This window comes from Rattus norvegicus, chromosome 17, assembly GCF_036323735.1.
Source record: "Rattus norvegicus strain BN/NHsdMcwi chromosome 17, GRCr8, whole genome shotgun sequence".
NCBI classification, from domain to species: Eukaryota; Metazoa; Chordata; class Mammalia; order Rodentia; family Muridae; genus Rattus; species Rattus norvegicus.
The window spans coordinates 31158677-31176397 of record NC_086035.1 but is presented as its reverse complement, the minus strand read 5'-3'; the positions used below and the strand labels follow the sequence as shown (position 1 = coordinate 31176397).

Below are 17721 nucleotides of genomic sequence, written 5' to 3'. Positions count from 1 at the left end.
TACCTGCCCGTGTCCACAGTCCCGGCCGCAGTTAGCCTACAGCAGAACGTACCCTAGACTCTGGATTTCCGGACCAGTGGCAGGCAGAGAAGAGATGGGAGGGACCCAGCCGCGCCCGAGGCCTTAAATACCTGTGGGGCGGGAAGTCGGGCGGAGTCTAAAGGCCAGGGCGCTGCCGCCCCGGAGTAGGAAAGGGCCGAGAGTAAGGCCAGGTGAGTGACTGTGGCCCTACAATCTAGCCTATTCTCTGGCTCTTGGCCACCTTGTGGCAGATTAGGCACTTGATCTTTCTGGTACTTTACCGGATGATTTGACTACCTCCATTTAGCAACACCAGAAGTGTGCCAGTACTTAGTGGATGGACATACATGTGACAGAGCAGAACATAAGTTTAAAGTGAGGGAAGAAAAGACTTTGAACTACTGGGGCTGGAGGTAGAGGTCTTATTCAGCAGGTACAGAAAAATAAAGACAGGTGGTCAGTCAGTGCCTGTGTCCCAAGACTCCACTACTCCAGACTGGAAAAGTCTGACTTTGAGGTGCTGATATTTTATATAAATGAGATTAAAAACCCTATCTGCCTTCTTGCATTCCTTCCAGGAAGCAAGACAACTTGGTGGGGAGAATACTGGTCAGATTTTAAATCTTTAAGGACAGGACAATTGTGGAAACATCAAGATTCTTTGCGGTCTCCTTCACCTTTATCCTAAATCCTAGGATTCCTTACTGTTGACATTTAGGCTGCATGTTTCCTCGAGGATTTAAAGTATGTTGGCCAGCACCTGACCCTTCTACATAGAATATAGCAATAGAAAACCAGGGGTGTTACCACAGCTGTAAAATTTAACCTTTGAAATAGTGAAACAAAGCACCTTCCTATCCCTCCTCGCCCATCCCTCATTTGTTCTGCTCCAGGTTTTTTCCTTTTCCCTTTTTGCTTGTTTTTAAGTTTTTAGTTTTAAGAGTACATGCTGTTTCTGAATATGGGTTTATATACACGAACTCAGTCCCTTGGAAGAGAAGGAGACAGATAGCACAGGGTGCCCTGGAGCTGGAGTTACGGAATTTGTGAGCTGAGACCTGGACTCCATCCTCTAGAAGAGCAGTCTTAGTCCCTGAGACCTCCCTTCAGCCCCTCCACTCGTTTTTTTTATTCCAGTTTATCCTTCTAGGATGCTCTTTGCAAAATACACTGTGTATATAGGATGAATTTGGATATGCTAAAATTCTATATGTAATTCTAATTTCCCCTTTCTTAAAAAGACAAACGTTATGTGCTGAATCATTCTGTACTTTCCTGGGGTGGGGGGGGGACAGTGGTAGAGCTTCTGCCAGTATGAAACAGAAATCTTCCTTATTCTCATTCCCTGGCAGCACCATGTTCTTTTGTGTGCATGTGGGCTGATTCTTATGGTTTCAGGTTTTCGAGTATGTTATATGTGACAGGGGAGGGGGACAAAATTACATACATCTGAAGCCAGCAGAAGGCTCAGGTGAGGCTCTCAGTCTCGTTACTGTTATTATGGTTCTGGTTGTCATAAGCATATATCATTGTCAAGGCTGTGGGCCAGGGTGTTCTGTAGGTCACCACAACAACTCGGCTTCATGATTCCCAGTGGTCGTGTCACGGCAGGGGAAGTGCGTCCACTACAACAATAGCATTTGTTCTGACTTAGCAAATTACAGTAAGGAAATGTTTCCAGTTCCTATATTCTTATTAATAATAACACAGAGGCTCAGGACCCTCCCAGAAAGATTCCTTAACATGAGGCTGTCACATTTTATGGTGTATTCTACTGGGTTTGTAATAAAAGACACAGTGACAGTTAAATGGAGCCCATTTTTAATAGGGAGTGATAGAATTACACAGTTGGTGAAGGACTCCCGTGGTAAGTAGTGCTACTACAATGTGACCAAGGCCTGGGGTTCAGCTGTCTACTGTAACCACATTGAGCACCACTACAAATGCTTTTAGATTCTTTCTTCCCTCTCTTCCTGAGTGATAGGAAGGGGTAGGTGCTGGAAGTCTCCCATTCTATCCCCAAAGATTGGACCAAGAGCTTCTGTATGTTAAGCTCCCACTCGCTTCCCCATCCCACTCCCCCTGCTGGTAATTATTTCTTCTTCTACTTCTTCTTCTTCTTCTTCTTCTTCTTCTTCTTCTTCTTCTTCTTCTTCTTCTTCTTCTTCTTCTTCTTCTTCTTCTTGCTAGAGCAGGCTTTTATTTCTTTTTTTTCCTTCCATTTTCATTAAATTGGGTATTTCTTATTTACATTTCAAATGTTATTCCCGGTTTCCTGTCCATCAGCCCCCTAATCCCTCCCCCTCCCCTTCTATATGGGTGTTCCCAAAGCCTGGCAAACCAGTCAGAGCCTGATGAAGAATGCAAAGGTTACTGTTTGCCACCCCTAACGGGTCTTCTGTATTTTCTCCTCTTTCCCCTCTTCTCTTCCTCATTTAATGAAGAACTAACTGTGCTTATCTTTCGTAGAAAGTCTCAGCCCTGTGGACCCTGGATGGTATGGGAAAAGGAACAAAAAGACGGGCATGAGGCATCAGTGACTCAGCAGTCTCCTGGGTTTCTTACTTTTCCACAGGGACTATCAGAGCCTGAGTCTCCACCCATAGCAAATGGCATCTGTACTGGAAGCCTCTGCATATTAGTGCAGGGCGGGGATGGATAGATGAATGAAGGCAACGCTGATATGACAAGATATAGAAGAGCAGAAGGCAAGAAGGGGATGCAGCTCAGTGGTAAGTGCTTGTGTACCACACATGAAACACCAAGTTTCAATCATTTACAACACACACACACACACACACACACACACAGAGAGAGACAGACAGACAGACAGACAGACAGACAGACAGAGACACCACAATGAAGTTAGTCAAAATCAAAGCATTGTTTAAACAGCCAAGATACAATGCTCAAAGGAGAGTATGGAGAAAACCAAGTGGGATTGCTCCACAGCCTCCCTAGAACTTCTGATACTATGAAAGCTACCCAGCGTGGAGGAAGCTACCAAACCAGTACCAGCTTGATTTCTTCAAGGTGTGTGACCAAACTATGCAGTGGCTTCATCAATAGGAAGAAATGAAAAGACGAATAATGCACTCCAGAAGCAGCTTGAAGAACTGTAGTGAGACAGCCAGCCAGAGCTGGAAGGAGCTGGAAGGACTGTGTTTAAGGTCACGAGAGACGAGTTTAGTGTATCATTGGCCTTTTGAATTGTGGAATTGTAAACAGCCAACAAGTACTAGGAAATATGGAAATTGATAAACAAGAACACCAAAGCTGAAAAATGGTTTTCTCGGGAGTAACTGAAAAACGTGTGCTGGTTTAATTTTTATTATGTTTTATCTATCAGCTCAATGGCTCAGAGGGTAATTGCACTTTCCCGTGTAGTAACCTGGCACCTAGAGGACCGGTGTCCAGAAAAGGCGGGGCCATGAGGCTTGCAGGTGCCACTGTCAGAAACCTCAAAGGGGATTTCATGACCTGAGTTCCAACTACTTTTTTACTGTTGAGATTATACTCTTGAATTTAAAGCTTAAATTAAGAGAGTCTTGGTACTCTAGAAACTACTAAAAGAAGACCTGCTCATAAAAATTCAAAAAAATCTAAATCAAACCTACATACATCCTGCTGCTTACCTTGCTTTTTCTTACGCACTTTTTTTTTTAGCCAAACTCACTAACTTGGAGGTCATATATGCACACGGTTTTTGTTTATTAGTCTCCAACTGGCTTTGCATGTTTTCTTTTTGAGGGTTTCATTTGTAGTTCTAAATAGGTTCCCACTCACTCTGCCTGGAAGTCACTTTGTAGCTCAACCTGATCTCAGTCTCATAACAATAAATACTCCAGCCAGCCTTCAAAATGCTGGGTTTACAGATGTGAACCACCATCCCCAGAGTGGAGAGCACACCTGAGGACTGTAAGGTGCTTGGCAATTAGGATGCCCCACACAGGATTTACCTCTCGAATATTCTTGGTTTACTCACACAAACATTCCTAGTAATGCTCTGCTAACATAAAAGTTAAGCAGCCATCTCACCAAGCAGGCAACAGTTGATTGGGCAGAAAAGGCTGCTGAGGGGTCTACTGGGGAATCTGTTCTGTTATGGATGCTTCAGAAGCTTGCAGGCTTAACTCACATTCAAGGTGAGATCCTTCAAATTCGGCGAGCTGGGAGGCTGGCACCAGTGAAGGTCCCAGGAGGGCCTTGGGAGTGTGGGCCAGGGATTGTGGCTTTTTATTTATGTGCAGTGTATGTGTTGCTTTGTGAGTGAATGTGTAAAAGTGCCTGTGGAGGTCAAAAGGAGGTAGAGATGGCCAGGCAGTAGTAAACCACCTGAAGTGGACACTGGGGACAGAACTCAGCCCCTCTGGAAGAGCAGTAAGTGCTCCAAAATGCTGAGCCATATCTCCAGTCCCAACAATTTCATTTTTACTGTAAACATTGACATTTCATTTCAGACTTCTGGTAGGCGACTTTTGGCTTCAAAACCCTGAAAACTGTGTCCTAGACCACCCCGACACTACCATTTTCTGAACATCTTCCCATAAAGAATAATGAATATTGAACACCAGGGTAAGAACACCTCCCCTCTATAGTCACTCTTCTCTTTGAATTAGGCAACCCTACCTTCGTTTTTTTTTTCTTTGTATTTTCCTTTTTACTTTTTTTTCTTTTATTGGATATTTTCTTTATTTACATTTCAAATGTTATCCCCTTTCCCAGTTTCCTCTCTGGCAGACCCCTATCCTCTATCCCCTTCCCCTGCTTCTATGACGGGGCTTCCCTAACCCACCCACCCACTCCCTCCCTCCTTCCTGCCCTGACATTCCTCTACATTGGGGCATCAAGCCTTCACAGGACCAAGAGCCTTTCCTCCCATGGATGCCAGGCAAGTCCAGCCTCTGCTACATATGCAGCTGGAGCCATTGGTCACTGGTGGTATCTTCCCTGGAAGCTCTGTGTGGGTCTGGTTGGTTGGTATTGTTGTTCTTCATGTGGGGTTGCAAAACCTTCAGCTCCTTCAGCCCTTTATCAAACTCCTCCATTGGAGACCCCATTCTCAGTCCAATGGTTGGCTGCAAGTATCAGCCTCTATATTTGTCAGGCTCTGGCAGAGCCTCTCAGGAGACAGCAATATCAGGCTCTTGTCAGCATGCACTTCCTGGCATCCACAATAGTGCCTGGGTTTGGTGACTGTATATGGTATGGATCTTCAGGTGGGGCACTCTCTGGATGACCTTTCTCTCAGTCTCTGTCCACGCTTTGTCTCCATATTTCTTCCTGTGAGCATTTTGTTCCCTGTTCTGAGAAGGACTGAAGCATCCACACTTTGGTCTTCTTTCTTCTTGAAATTCATATGGTCTGTAAATTGTATCTTGGGTATTCCTAGCTTTGAGGCTAATATCCACTTATCAGTGAATGCATACCATGTTTGTTCTTTTGTGATTGGGTTACCTCACTCAGGATATTTTCTAGTTCCATCCATTTGCCTATGAATTTCATAAAGTCATTGTTTTTAATAGCTGAGTGATACTCCATTGTGTAAATGTACCACATTTTCTGTATCCATTCCTCTGCTGAAGGGCATCTGGGTTCTTTCCAGCTTCTGGCTATTATAAATAAGGCTTCTATGAACATAGTGCAGCATGTGTCCTTGTTGTATGTTGGAGCATCTTTTGGCTGTATGCCTAGGAATGGTATAGCTGGGTCCTCAGTTAGTACTATCTTCAGTTTCCTGAGGAACCAGCAGACTTATTTCCACAGTGCAACCCTACCATCTTATACCACAAATTCCCAAATCACCTCAGCAAAGCAGATTTCAGACTGAAGACTGTCTATGCTCAGCCAGTTTTAAAATAAACTTCTGATTACTAAATTCTTCCCAGTTATCAGCTTCCTAGATGGCCTGGTTCCCTGACATGTTTCTCTGGTTTTCTTTTTAGATACCAAAAAAGCTCATCTAATCTACTCAAGTATCACTGTGTACTCTGTTTCAAGATGCAAATGAAGTGGGGATTTTCCTATGCTGGACAGAGTGTACAGTTACCTGGCCATGAGGTCTTGGGTCATTGCTGAAGGGAGATTCATGAGGATGCCAGGTAAACTGCTCAAGTACCAAGTCAGCAACACTTAGTGTGCTTGACCACAGGGCTCTTGAGTAGGAATTCATTACAAGAGAGCTCTTAACACACACACACACACACACACACACACACACACACACACACACACACACAAAGAGAGAAGGGGGAGAGAGAGCGAGGAGAGTAAAAACAAAAATAAACCTGTTGCGAAAGGTCTTGAGGATTATGAGGCTAATTTCAGCCAGCCTGTGAGTGGTACCTAGAACACCAATTCTCTGCAGCCCCTGCCACCTTAACACCAGGGAGATATGGAGGACAGGGACTAAATTTTGGGCTTGCATCATAGCCAACATAGTCTTAGAGACCTGGAAGATAGTTCCATGATCAAAATTATCTCCCTTCTTAAAAATTATTCTAGTTTTGCTTCTGTGATTAAAATGCCCCAACAAAAAGCAACTTAGAGAGGAAGGGAGATTATTTCAACTTACAATTCCAGAACACAGTCTATCATGGTGGGGAATCAAGGCAGGAACTTCTAATAGCTGGTTATATCACATCCACAGTAGAGAACAGAGAGAAATGAATGAATATATATGTTCACTTGCTCTGCACAACTTCTCTACTGCACAGTTCAGGAATTCTTGCCTAGAAAATTGTGTCATCTAAAGTGGGCTACGTATTCTTACATCAACTAACTTAATTGAGACCATCCCCACAGATGTGTCCACAGGCCAACCCACTGGACAATCCATCATGGAGACACTTTTCCCAGGTGACTCTAGCTTGTGCCAACTTGATGATTAAAGCAAACCATCACAGAGACACATTTGGATTTCACGTAATAGGATAAATTTCAAAATTCTAGCTTGGGTATTCTAAAATGAAAGTAAAAGTGGTATGAGATATATCTGTCATTTATTAGTCCTCCTTGGTAAAGTAGCTAAAATGTTTTCATTCTTTTTAAATGAAGATAGAAAGCTCCCCTTCATCAGAAGCCATCTAGGAAAGGCTATGACAAGCAAATGAGTTTTCTGGAGCTGGCTCACTGCTTTGCATGGCTGCCACGGGTCTTCTCTGTGTGAGATGCAGGGTCCTCAGAGACTTCATCCAAGGATTGCTTCTTGCTGCTGTATTTCCTGCAACTATTACATAGCCTAATGATTCCTGAGCATCAGCCTCCCCAGAATCCTACAGAATCAATATTAAGATGCATTTTCATGTAGTAACACTGTGGAAATGAATGGGTAATTTTATAATTTCTGATTATGATTTTATAGAACTCCTAAATTAATACAAGTAAGTTCAAGCCCCCTATAGAATAAAAGCTGCAATTAGAGCTCTGCAAACCTCCATGTGTCAGAACAGGCTAACTGCACTAGGGAAAAAAACAGTCTTGGAACAAATTTATTAATAAGTAAAACATTCCTAGTAGGCTAGAATTGAAACCACTGTCTAATAACTAAAAGTCACAAAATGGGAACAGACAATTTACTATAGGTGCAAGGACAGAAAATAAATGATTCACTAATTTCTTTATACAAGACAAATAATAAGACACAAGGCAGAAGATTTGTTTCTTGACAAATCCATGCTACATTATGACATAAAAATTACTGCTTTAAACTTATAATGAACTTATGGAGCTAATAACAGATAATGAATGTTTAGTCAGGTACTAGTCTTAATGGAAAGACATGTAAACGATTCTTCTGTAACTCCTTAAGTTTTATCCATCTATAACATGATGCCTTAAAATTACTATAAACATATGGAATGGAATGTAAGAGTGTTTAGAAAACCATGCGATCCATTATCTTGAGAAAGTATAAAAACTAAGAACTACAATAAAGTGACAGTGCAGTGGCAGTCTCCTTCAGCTTCATCTACTATGTGTGTATGTTTCTGTGTATGTGCCTTTCTTTCCTTCTTTTCTTTTCTCTCTGACTCACAGACTTAAGGAATGCCTGGCCAGCAAAAGGCCTGAGTAAATGAGAAAAGAACCAAAGTAATTAAGATTCTTGAGCTGAAGGGGATTGTAACCCCATAGGAAAAACAACAGTATCAACTAACCTGACCACCAGAGCGTCCAGAGATTAAACTAACAACAAAAGAGTACACGTGGAGGTACCCATGGCTCCAGCTACATACATAGCAGAGTATGTGTGGCATCAATGGGAGGGGAGGCCCTTTGACCTGTGGAGGCTTAATACCTCAGCATAAGGGGATGCTAGAGTGGTAAGGTGGGAATGGTGTGAGCAACCTCACACAGGCAAAGGGGAGGGGCGGGTGGGGGATTTGCAGAGGGGAAACCAGGAAGGGGGAAACATTTGAAATGTAAATAAGGGGTTGGGGATTTAGCTCAGCGGTAGAGCGCTTGCCTAGGAAGCGCAAGGCCCTGGGTTCGATCCCCAGCTCCGAAAAAAAAAAAAAAAGAAAAAAAAAAAAAGGAATGGGGCGTCACCCTCCACTTCCTTGAAGGAAATGTAAATAAATAAAATAACCAATAAAGAAAAGGAAAAGAAAAAAAAGAAAAATGATTCTTTAACAGAGAGAGAGAGAGAGAGAGAGAGAGAGATTGAGATTATTTTCCCCTGCTGTTATCAGCAGTCATTAAATTACCAGAAGCCAGTGCTTTTGGCCACAAAATAGCAAAGAGTAAAGAGAAAAATTACCAGAAGTCAGCAGTTTTGGCCACAGTATAGCAAAGAGTTAAACAAAGAGTAAAATCGCCAGAAACCAGCAGCTCCTGGCCCCCAGAACAGGCAGAGAGAGTTACCAAAAAGTCATCAGCCTTTGATCTTTGAATGCTGTGTCCTATCTCAATACCTGAATGCTTGAGCTGGCCCCCAGCACTCCATCTAAGTGCCTAGTTGTCTTAACAGTGGTTACCGTGACTAGTACTACAGACAATATATTTTTATAAAGGACAAAGGTTTATCTTGCTTGTCATTCTAGAAGCTAGGAGGTCCAAGAATAAGAGACTATATTACTGAAGTAATTCTTATTGGGGGGGGGACTCTGCAGAGTCCTGAGGAGGTACAGGACTTGACACCGTGAAAGAGAAGCATTCAAAATCCAAGAACAGCTAGGCTTTATAACAGACTCATTTAAGATAGCCCAGTGCCAGCTGAGCCATGTCGGTCTATTCCTTTAATTCCAGCACTCAGGAGGCAAAGGCAGGTGAGTCTCTGAGAGTTCAAGGCCAGCCTGGTCTACATAGTTGCAGAATAGACAAGGGCTACAGAGAAAAACTGTGTCTTTAAAAAAAAAGCATAAATAAGAGGGAAGACGATATCCCATTGCCCAATTCATCCTTTAGTACATTGATGCATTACCCCATGTATCCATGTATACCAAAGATCTGGTGACCAATGACCTAATCAAAAAAAAAAAAAAAAAACCCACCTCCTAATACTTCACATGAGGAATTGGCTTCAGTGCAAATTTTTCTGGAGACACTAAAAGTCCAGCACCCCAGACTCTTACAGGAAGGTATCTGTTTGCTGAGCTCAAGGAAAAAAGGGATTGTGTAGAACAGGACTCTATTGTCTCGTTATCACTCCAGCATTCCTCAGACTTTCCCTCCAAATACACACTGCCCCCATTTTCCAGGGCCATCAACAAGTCTAAAAACAATGTAAGACCTTCACCAAGACAGAGGTACTTTCCAGCCTGTGAGCTAACTATGTGCCTTGATAGGCAAAGTCCTTTAGAACAATTATAGTCTTCTTCTTTGAATAATTTCATGTGTGACCATCGGTTTTAATAACTTTATTATATAGATGACTAGTATTGGAAAATAGTTATGCCAATGGCTTGCCAGATATGATATAATTGTTCCATTTGTTCCACAGAATTATCCTACTGAATAGACCATGAGCTACTTGGAGACAGAATTGGAGAAGATACAGTCTCTGGTCTCAGTATGGATGTGTAAGCAGGTGAAATACGTTATGGTATGTACAGTACCTGTGCTGAATATAAGAGCTAGGAACAAGTAAAAGCTAAAACAATGTTTGCCTTTGGGCATTTGAACAAAACTGGTGTCAGAGTCCTTAACACTAGAACTGAGAACTGAAGAAAGAGGATGAGCTGATCTCTGAGTACAAGACTTTAATCCCAGCTCTCAGGGAGCAGAGATAGGCAGATCTCTATGAGTTCAAGGCTAGCCTGGTCTGCACAGTTCAAGAGAGCCAAGGATGTAGGCTTAGATTTTTCAAAACCTACTTTAATAAGTGTTCTCAAATGCTTCAACACCCCCTTCTAGCCAATTGTCCAAAGCTAGGGAAGAAAACATAGTAAATAAGACAGGGGATTTGGACATATTTAGAATTAGTTCTTTGGGGCAATTCCAATCTGTTGTCAGGATACCAGCAGTCCAGTTCAGTAGTGTCAGGATACCAACAGTACAGTTCAAAAGTGTCAGTGGTAGCGCAATCCAACAGAAACTACCAGGCCTCTGCCGAATGGGCACAAGTCAGTAGGAGCAACCAGGTCCAGCTAGAATGCCAGGAGTTCTCTGCTGTGAACACTCAAACAGTGAGGTCGGCAAAGACACAAGACAAACACATCATTACACAGCTAGCTATGCAAGTACCCTGTCACTGTCTGTTAAGTCTATTCATCTCTAAACATCACGTGTCCTCTCACAGGCCTTGCCTTAGCAAAACATCACCTGAGTCTGTATCACATGACACAATCAGAAGTTTCCACTTCACAAGGATGAGTGACCCTAGCTCAGTAAAAAGAAAAAAAAAAGGAGGAGGAAGAGGATGACAATGATGGCCATGACAAGGTCATGAGAGGAAGAAGAAGTAAGAAAAAAAGAAGAGAAATAAAGACAAACCAGAGCACTCAATAGCAGAATTGGGCTAGGCAAGCTTGCTTTACAGTAGAGCTAAAGAATGGTTGGAATGAGAAGTGGGTGAGCAATGATGTGATGCCTTTCTTAGAATAAAAGTAGCTAAGACAGCCTTGGGCTTGGAGACTAGGTGAATACAGAAGGTAATACATCAGGAATCCCAGATGCCTGACTTGGTCCAGCAGGTAAATGGCTGTGACAAGCAGAGTAGGAAAACAGAAAAGTGACTAAATCCTTAAATATTGTATTTATTAACGGGGATGGGCTCATACCATCATGCATTCATAGAGTTAAGAGGATAAATTTGTGAAGCTGGTTCTCTCTTTTCCAGCTTTAGGTAAGTTTATGGGTTGTAAAGATTGCAGAGCAAATGCTTTAGCCAGCTAAGTCATCTTAGCACTGTTTGTTTGTTTGTTTGTTTGTTTGTTTCAGTATGGGGGACTGAACCAGGGTCTCCTGAATGCTAAGCAAGTACTCTACCACTCTACCACTCTACCACTGAGCAACTTTAGCCAGCTAAGCCATCTCAGCAGTCATCTATCCTTCCATCCATCAATCTGTCCGTCCGTCCATCCATCCATCTATCTATCTAATCTATCTATTTTAGTGCTGGGGACTGAACCAGCTCTCCTGAATGTTAGGAGAGCACTCTACCACTGAGCTACATCCCTAGCCCTGTTTTTATTTTTTATTTTGAGACTGTATCTCAGTAAGTACCCAGGTAGACCTTAAATGTTGTCTGTAGCCCAGGATAGACTTAAACTCCTTTATTCTCCCACATAACTGGGCTAACAAGCCTGTGACATCAGGTCCAGAATCAATTTCAATTTTGACATGGAAAGATTGAAGTTCCATGGGAACTTCAAGAGAGGTCTAGGAACCAAATGTCAATGTGATGTGAAGTAGATACAGCTTGAAGTCATAGGCCATGGTGAGGTTTCCCAGGCAGGAGAAGAATTCCCAGGAATGCCAGTACAAAAGTTAGTAGAGAGGAGAGAGCCAGCAGCTGACTAGGAGAGGCCAGAGGGACCTGAAAGGCTAAGGAATACAACAAAGAGAAGGGACTAGTGCAAAAAAAATAAATAAATAAAGACCAGGGTGGTTTGGGGCCATGAAGAATCCCTGTTGAACAGAAGTGGGTGGCCAATGTTGACAGCAGTGACCTTCAAATAGAGGATTGGGGCAGGGAGGGGGCAGTTCTTGAAGAACAGTGAGGAAGCAGAGGTGTATGTGAATTTTACTGGAGGGATGAATAACAGGGAAGTGGGGTCAAATGGAGACTCTGTGTTAAGGTCTGGAGCACCAGGGTTGGGAATAGGGCAGAAAGCAGGGTGGGGCTGGTGTAGTCTGGCCTAGAACAGGAATGAGCAAGTGTTGGAGGGATCTGTTGGCACTGAGTGAGCCTGTGACCTCTGAGAGAGCAGGCCAGGTTGGTGGTCAGGGTTGCAGTGCCATGTCTCTAGACACCCCGAGGAAGTGATTGCTATGAGTCAGAGACAAATCATGATTAATCATCATGCTCTGAAAGAGCTAGGACAAGGACAGCCATGACTCCAGACTACTGAAGAAATATGGCCCACAGGTGATACGGAGAAGCCTTTCCTTTCCATGACCTAAAGGCACCCTAGCCTAATCCTGAACTGTCCAAGGCTGCCAGAAACATAGGAAAACTTCAGGTCCCTTAGCTCTGCCCACTCCTAGAATGTCCATTCCTCCCAGCTATCCCTGAACCCAGCCAGACAGGACTCCCCACTTGAGGCAGCCAGAGTTTGAACCCCACAACCCACGCACTGCATCCTAGGCAGAAGCTCTTACATACCAGCATGGCCACTGGAATGGACTGAGCCACAGGGGCCTGTGCTAGAGTCTGGGGCATCGCCAGGCTGAAGTCCAGAGGATGGGGGTGAATATACTTGGGAAAGTTGAGACCCCAGAGGACAGGGATTCTGAGAAGAGAGCAGGGGTTGCAGGGGGTGGGGGGTGTGGAAGTTGGATGAGGGAATAGGGACATGACAAGGGCTGAGGTTGGCCTGGGACTTCATGGGCTCTGACCCAGCAGGATTTTGCTCAGGATCTGGCTGAGGGTTTGGGGCCTGAACTGCTGAGAGAAAGATCCCTGGTTGAACCCAGCCTGGTTGAACCCTGTGGAGCCCAGGCTGGGCAGGGGCGGGTGGGGTTGGGGTGGAGTGGTAGAAAAGGTCAAGTGACAACTTAACGTAAGATGACCAGTCTGTTAGCCACAGGGTGTGGCTTAGACTATGTTCTTGGCCCAGCAAGTGAGGAAATTAAGCATGTCCCATGTGATCTGCTGATACAGCAAAAGCACACACAGTCACTCTCTTTGGACAGTTTATCTAGTCTGTACTGGCAGAGTCCTGAAGCCTTGTTTTCTGTTGTCATTCTAGTGCTCCATTAGTTATTTGAGTCCTTAGGATATTTATAGTTTTGACATACCATAACACAAGCTGGGCTAGGGGTGTATGTCAGCTGGAAGAGTGTTTGCTTCTCTTGCATTGAACCCTGACTTTGATCATAGAAAACCTGGGAAAGTATGTATACCTGTATTCCCAGCACTCAGGTAGATGTGGTAGAAACTGAAATTCAAGGTCATCCTGGAGTTCCAGCCCAACCAGGGCTACATGAGACACTCTCTCAAAAGTAAACATATAAATAACAAAATTACAAATAATTAAGTGCGAGTCCTTTAAAAAAAAAAAGAAACCCCACACATTCTCAAAGGTCTTACTGTTTAATTATTTTAATATACTGTTCTCAAAGTTAGCCAAATAAGGTAAAGTTTTACTATTCAACTTGGAAAACAGAACCCAAATCTACAGGTTTTCCTTTCTATGCCTGCTAGATGTCAGGCTGTACATAATTAGCTGATAGGGATAGAATTATTTACCAAATCAGAACAGATATGAGGTTTAATAAAGAATGTGTATTACAGGAGAAACAGAAACACAGAAAATTTTCAGAGACAATCTCCCTTCTGAGATGGAAGGGGGTCCTTTTTAATCAGTGGGTAAGATACTTGACCTTTGTACATAGGCCATTTGTGTGATGTCATATCTGTGTAGACAAGAAGTGTCCATGTTACTGTCCTTCCTGAGCCTGGCCACTTAGGAGGCCCCAAGGGCCACTGGGGATCCCATGATGCATAAGGCATCACCAGTTACTGGATCAGGCTTAAGGCAGTTAGGTTCTGTGTTGAAGTGATTATGTGTGTGAGGGTGGGGGTGTGCTTTCATTTTGGGTCTTTTTGTTTCTACAGTCCCCTCCCCCTCCATCCCAAGATGAGCAAGGTCTAGTCACTGACACTAGATCAAAGTCTTCTTTCTACTGAGACTGCTTTAAAGCTGAGAAGGTGGGGTGGAGAGATGGCTCAGAGGTTAAGAGCACTGGCTGCTCTTCCAGAGGTCTTGAGTTTAATTCCCAGCAACCACCTGGTGGCTCACAACCATCTATGAGATCTGGTGCCCTCTTCTGGCCTGCAGGCACATATACATAATATGCAAGCCACTGTATACATAATAAATAAATAAATCTTTTTTAAAAAATTACAAAACAACAAACAAACAGAGCTGAGAAGTGACTGGCACTGTTGGTCTGTCATAAGCATGTAGGACCTTAAGCTATGAAAGGTTTGAGTTGTATTTTGTTGCGGGGTAGGGGTGATTATCATAGAAAGCATTGTGAAATATTTTCAGGGATGTGCCCCAGGCACTGAAGCTGATGGTTAACAGATGATATTCCTGAACCCGTGCCATCTGGCTCTTATTGACTTGTAATCAGAAGATAGCAATAAAACTAAAAGATTAAGGAAACAGGTGCCAAAAAGGAGACAATTATAATAGCAGGTAGATCTAAGTGAGGCACTAACCAAAAGACCTGGTCCCATGTGCCCTCCCATAGAGCCTGCTCATGGGCTGTCTATCTTAAACAATATTTGGCTTTTGGACTTTTAACTGCATAGTGATATTTCTATTTGATTGGCCCAGATAAATCACTGCATTCTGGTGAGGCAAGTAGGCTCCTGGGCTGCCATATGTAAGAACAAAATAGCTAGAAGACTGCACCCTCAACTAGTGAGCAAGGAGATGTAAGGAAACAAAAACATATGTTTAGATTCAGTTAGTAGAGTCCAGTGAGGGAGTGATAACTGGATATGTCTATGGAGAGATATTGCTTATTGGGTTCCTTTTAGTGAAGAAGTTGGATAATCTCCAAAGTCCAATTAGGAGTTAAAGGTAGTCAAAGCCAGTCAGGGAAACTGTTGCTTGAGTGCTTCGTAGATATATTTGAGAAGGTGATAGACGGTGAGCAGGATTAAGAGGGTGATAGTCCAAACAACTAAAACAGTGGCACCAGCTGTGGCAAAGGTAAGGAAAAACAGTAAGCAGGGTTGGAATGGGGCAGGGAAGAGTTGCAGGAGAAAGCCGCATCAAGATCAACATAGGAAAGAAGCCAGTTGACAGAGAAAGACTGGAAGGACTGCTTACCTGGATTTCATACTCGGGAAAAGTACAATATACAAGCAGGAGAGAGGTGAAGCTGTGTAAATGACTATAAAGGTCACGGGGTCACAGGTCCATGGCTGGGTGCTTGGGGGCTCAGCACACTAGTGCACTCCCATTCCCTGGAAACTGTCTCTATCTCTGTTTCTAGACATTTCCCTGTCTAATTCTTCGCTGGAGTACACAAGAATCTGCATACTTTGGCCTGTGGCTTGGGACTTCAGATCCACGTCTTTAAGACCTGGTGAGCCAGCCAGAAGAAAGAGGTAAACACAGAATGCTTCTCAAGATTCCTGTCTCTCTTGTCAAAAGTGGCCAAGTGTTCTTACCTAGAACAACTGAAAATGATGGAGAGATTTCCATGGGAGACTGAGGCCGGCCTTGAGAAATCAGATTCAGTTTCTTTTCCTTTTCCCAGCTGAAGGTGCCCCATGGCCAGATCCAAGTGTATGCCTGGACTCTCTTCTGCTTCTCCATATTGGGATATAAGTCCAGCAAAAGAAGTAACCATTGGCCAAGGACAGATGCCGAGACCATCATTAAAATTGAGAAGCAGCGCTGGAGAGATGATTCAGCAGTTAAGAGCACTTGCTGTTCTTACAAAGGGCCTGTCTGGATTTCATTCCCGGTGCCCACATGGAAGCTCACAGTTGTCTGTAATTCCAGTTCCAAGGAATCTGTCACACTCTTCTGACTTCCTTGGGCACAAGCATACACGAGATGTATACTCATATGTAGGCAAAATATTCATACACATATGACAAAATAAATCTAAAATATTGACATAGATTTAGAGTTTTAGTATTTTAATCAAATATTCATTTAGATGAGTTTATCATACACCTTCAAGGTGCATCAGTTGCAAGGTACTTAAGTTTCAAATTGTAGCATCACTCCAAATAAAGCTGAGATTATGCCACTCCAAACTCAAATTTAAGTGAACAACTGTATGCATTTCAACATGTTGGCTAAACATGCCCTGTGAAAAGTGAAAATATGTAGCCCAGTTTTTCGATCTGGAACCAGAATTTGAAAACCAATTTCAAGATTTCCAGGAAAAGTAATTAATATTTTAATATATTTGCAACTCCATTTTAAGCTCACAGAAATATGCCAAATACCAATTTTCAAGCAGAATGCACAGAGATGCAATCTGACATTTAACCTAAGGATAAACTTGGTTAGGTCTCTTTACTCAGCTTGCCTGGATCCTGTCTCTTCAGACACAATTATCCCGCCATTCCCAGTCACAGTCTGTTCACGTCATCACTGGTTGGCAGCTCTTTCATTTGTGAGCAAGTATGGAACCAGGTTATCCTTGAACTCAGTGGTAGGCCTTGCTCTGCAGGGATTAAAGGCGAGTGCCACCGTGGCCCAGCTGGGCAAGTATGTTTGAGAATGAGGCACATGTAGTAAAATTAGAACCCAGACACTTGACAAGCACCTGCCAGCATGCTCAGAATCACGATTATTCTTCCATGGAAGCAGCTATTGACACATTAGATCCCAAGAGAGATACCAGATTGTGGCCATCTTTGTTTTACTTAATTAAAAATAGTTTTGAAAAATGAACTTTTATTTCTTGTATGTGTTCACTTTAGTGGGGGATGGATAGGAGGCAGATTGTACATCTTGGACCTGTGTAGTGATTTTACTTTTGAGACAGGGTTTCTTTCTGTAGTCTTGGCTGTCTTGGAACACATGCTGTAGACCAGGCTAGCCTGGGACTCAGATAACAGCCTGCCTTTGCTGCCTTTGCTAGGATTTAAGGCATGTTTCGCCATGTTCAGATCTATTTGATGATTTCAAAAGACTCCTCTGAAGCTGGGCAGTGGTGACACATGCCTTTAATCCCAGTTCTTTACACAGGTGGATCTCTGTGAGTTTGAGGCCAGGCTAATCTACAGAGCTAGTTCCAGGACAGCCAGGGATACACAAAGAAACCCTGTCTCAAAAAACAAACAAGACTCTTATGAACAGGGCATGGCACAATAAAGATCGTTATGAGGCTGAGTTGACCCTGTGCCACAGCTCTCTGTACGGAGGTCCTGTGAAGGAAGAGCTAGATTATCAGAAGTAAAGACAATACTGAGAGCACAGGTGAGACCACCAACCACTTCTGTTCACATTTCTTACCCTAAAGGAACTGGCCTGGAGCCCTCAGGACACAAGAACTGAGGAGCAGTCTGTGACAGGATTCTTCCGGTTTACACCAGCGCCAGGAGCTGACTCTATG

The 17721-nt window shown here is 43.3% G+C and overlaps 1 protein-coding gene and 1 long non-coding RNA gene across 13 annotated transcripts in view; one reads left to right on the top strand and one right to left on the bottom strand.

Moving 5' to 3' along the window:
- The window catches only part of Serpinb6a (serpin family B member 6A), a 118225-nt gene that overhangs the window by 18638 nt on the left and 81866 nt on the right, over positions 1 to 17721 (bottom strand). Inside the window, exon 1 of one of the 4 annotated variants that reach the window (NM_199085.3) lies at positions 4 to 143. The exons of 2 other annotated variants lie outside the window; for them this stretch is intronic. The gene's annotated coding sequence lies outside the window, so the exon portion shown is untranslated. Of the gene's footprint in view, positions 1 to 3; positions 144 to 17721 lie in introns of those variants that run through there. One more of the 4 variants, NM_001395027.1, reaches the window with a different exon arrangement.
- Positions 73 to 17057, top strand: LOC102554685 (uncharacterized). Of its 9 annotated transcripts, none has more exons than XR_001841893.3 (8): positions 73 to 212; positions 2597 to 2753; positions 4482 to 4596; positions 5967 to 6122; positions 8059 to 8231; positions 9962 to 10063; positions 15637 to 15751; positions 15904 to 17057. It is a non-coding gene; the product is annotated as an uncharacterized LOC102554685 (long non-coding RNA). The 9 variants fall into 9 exon arrangements; XR_001841894.3 differs by having other exon boundaries at positions 8059 to 8263; XR_010059148.1 differs by lacking the exon at positions 4482 to 4596.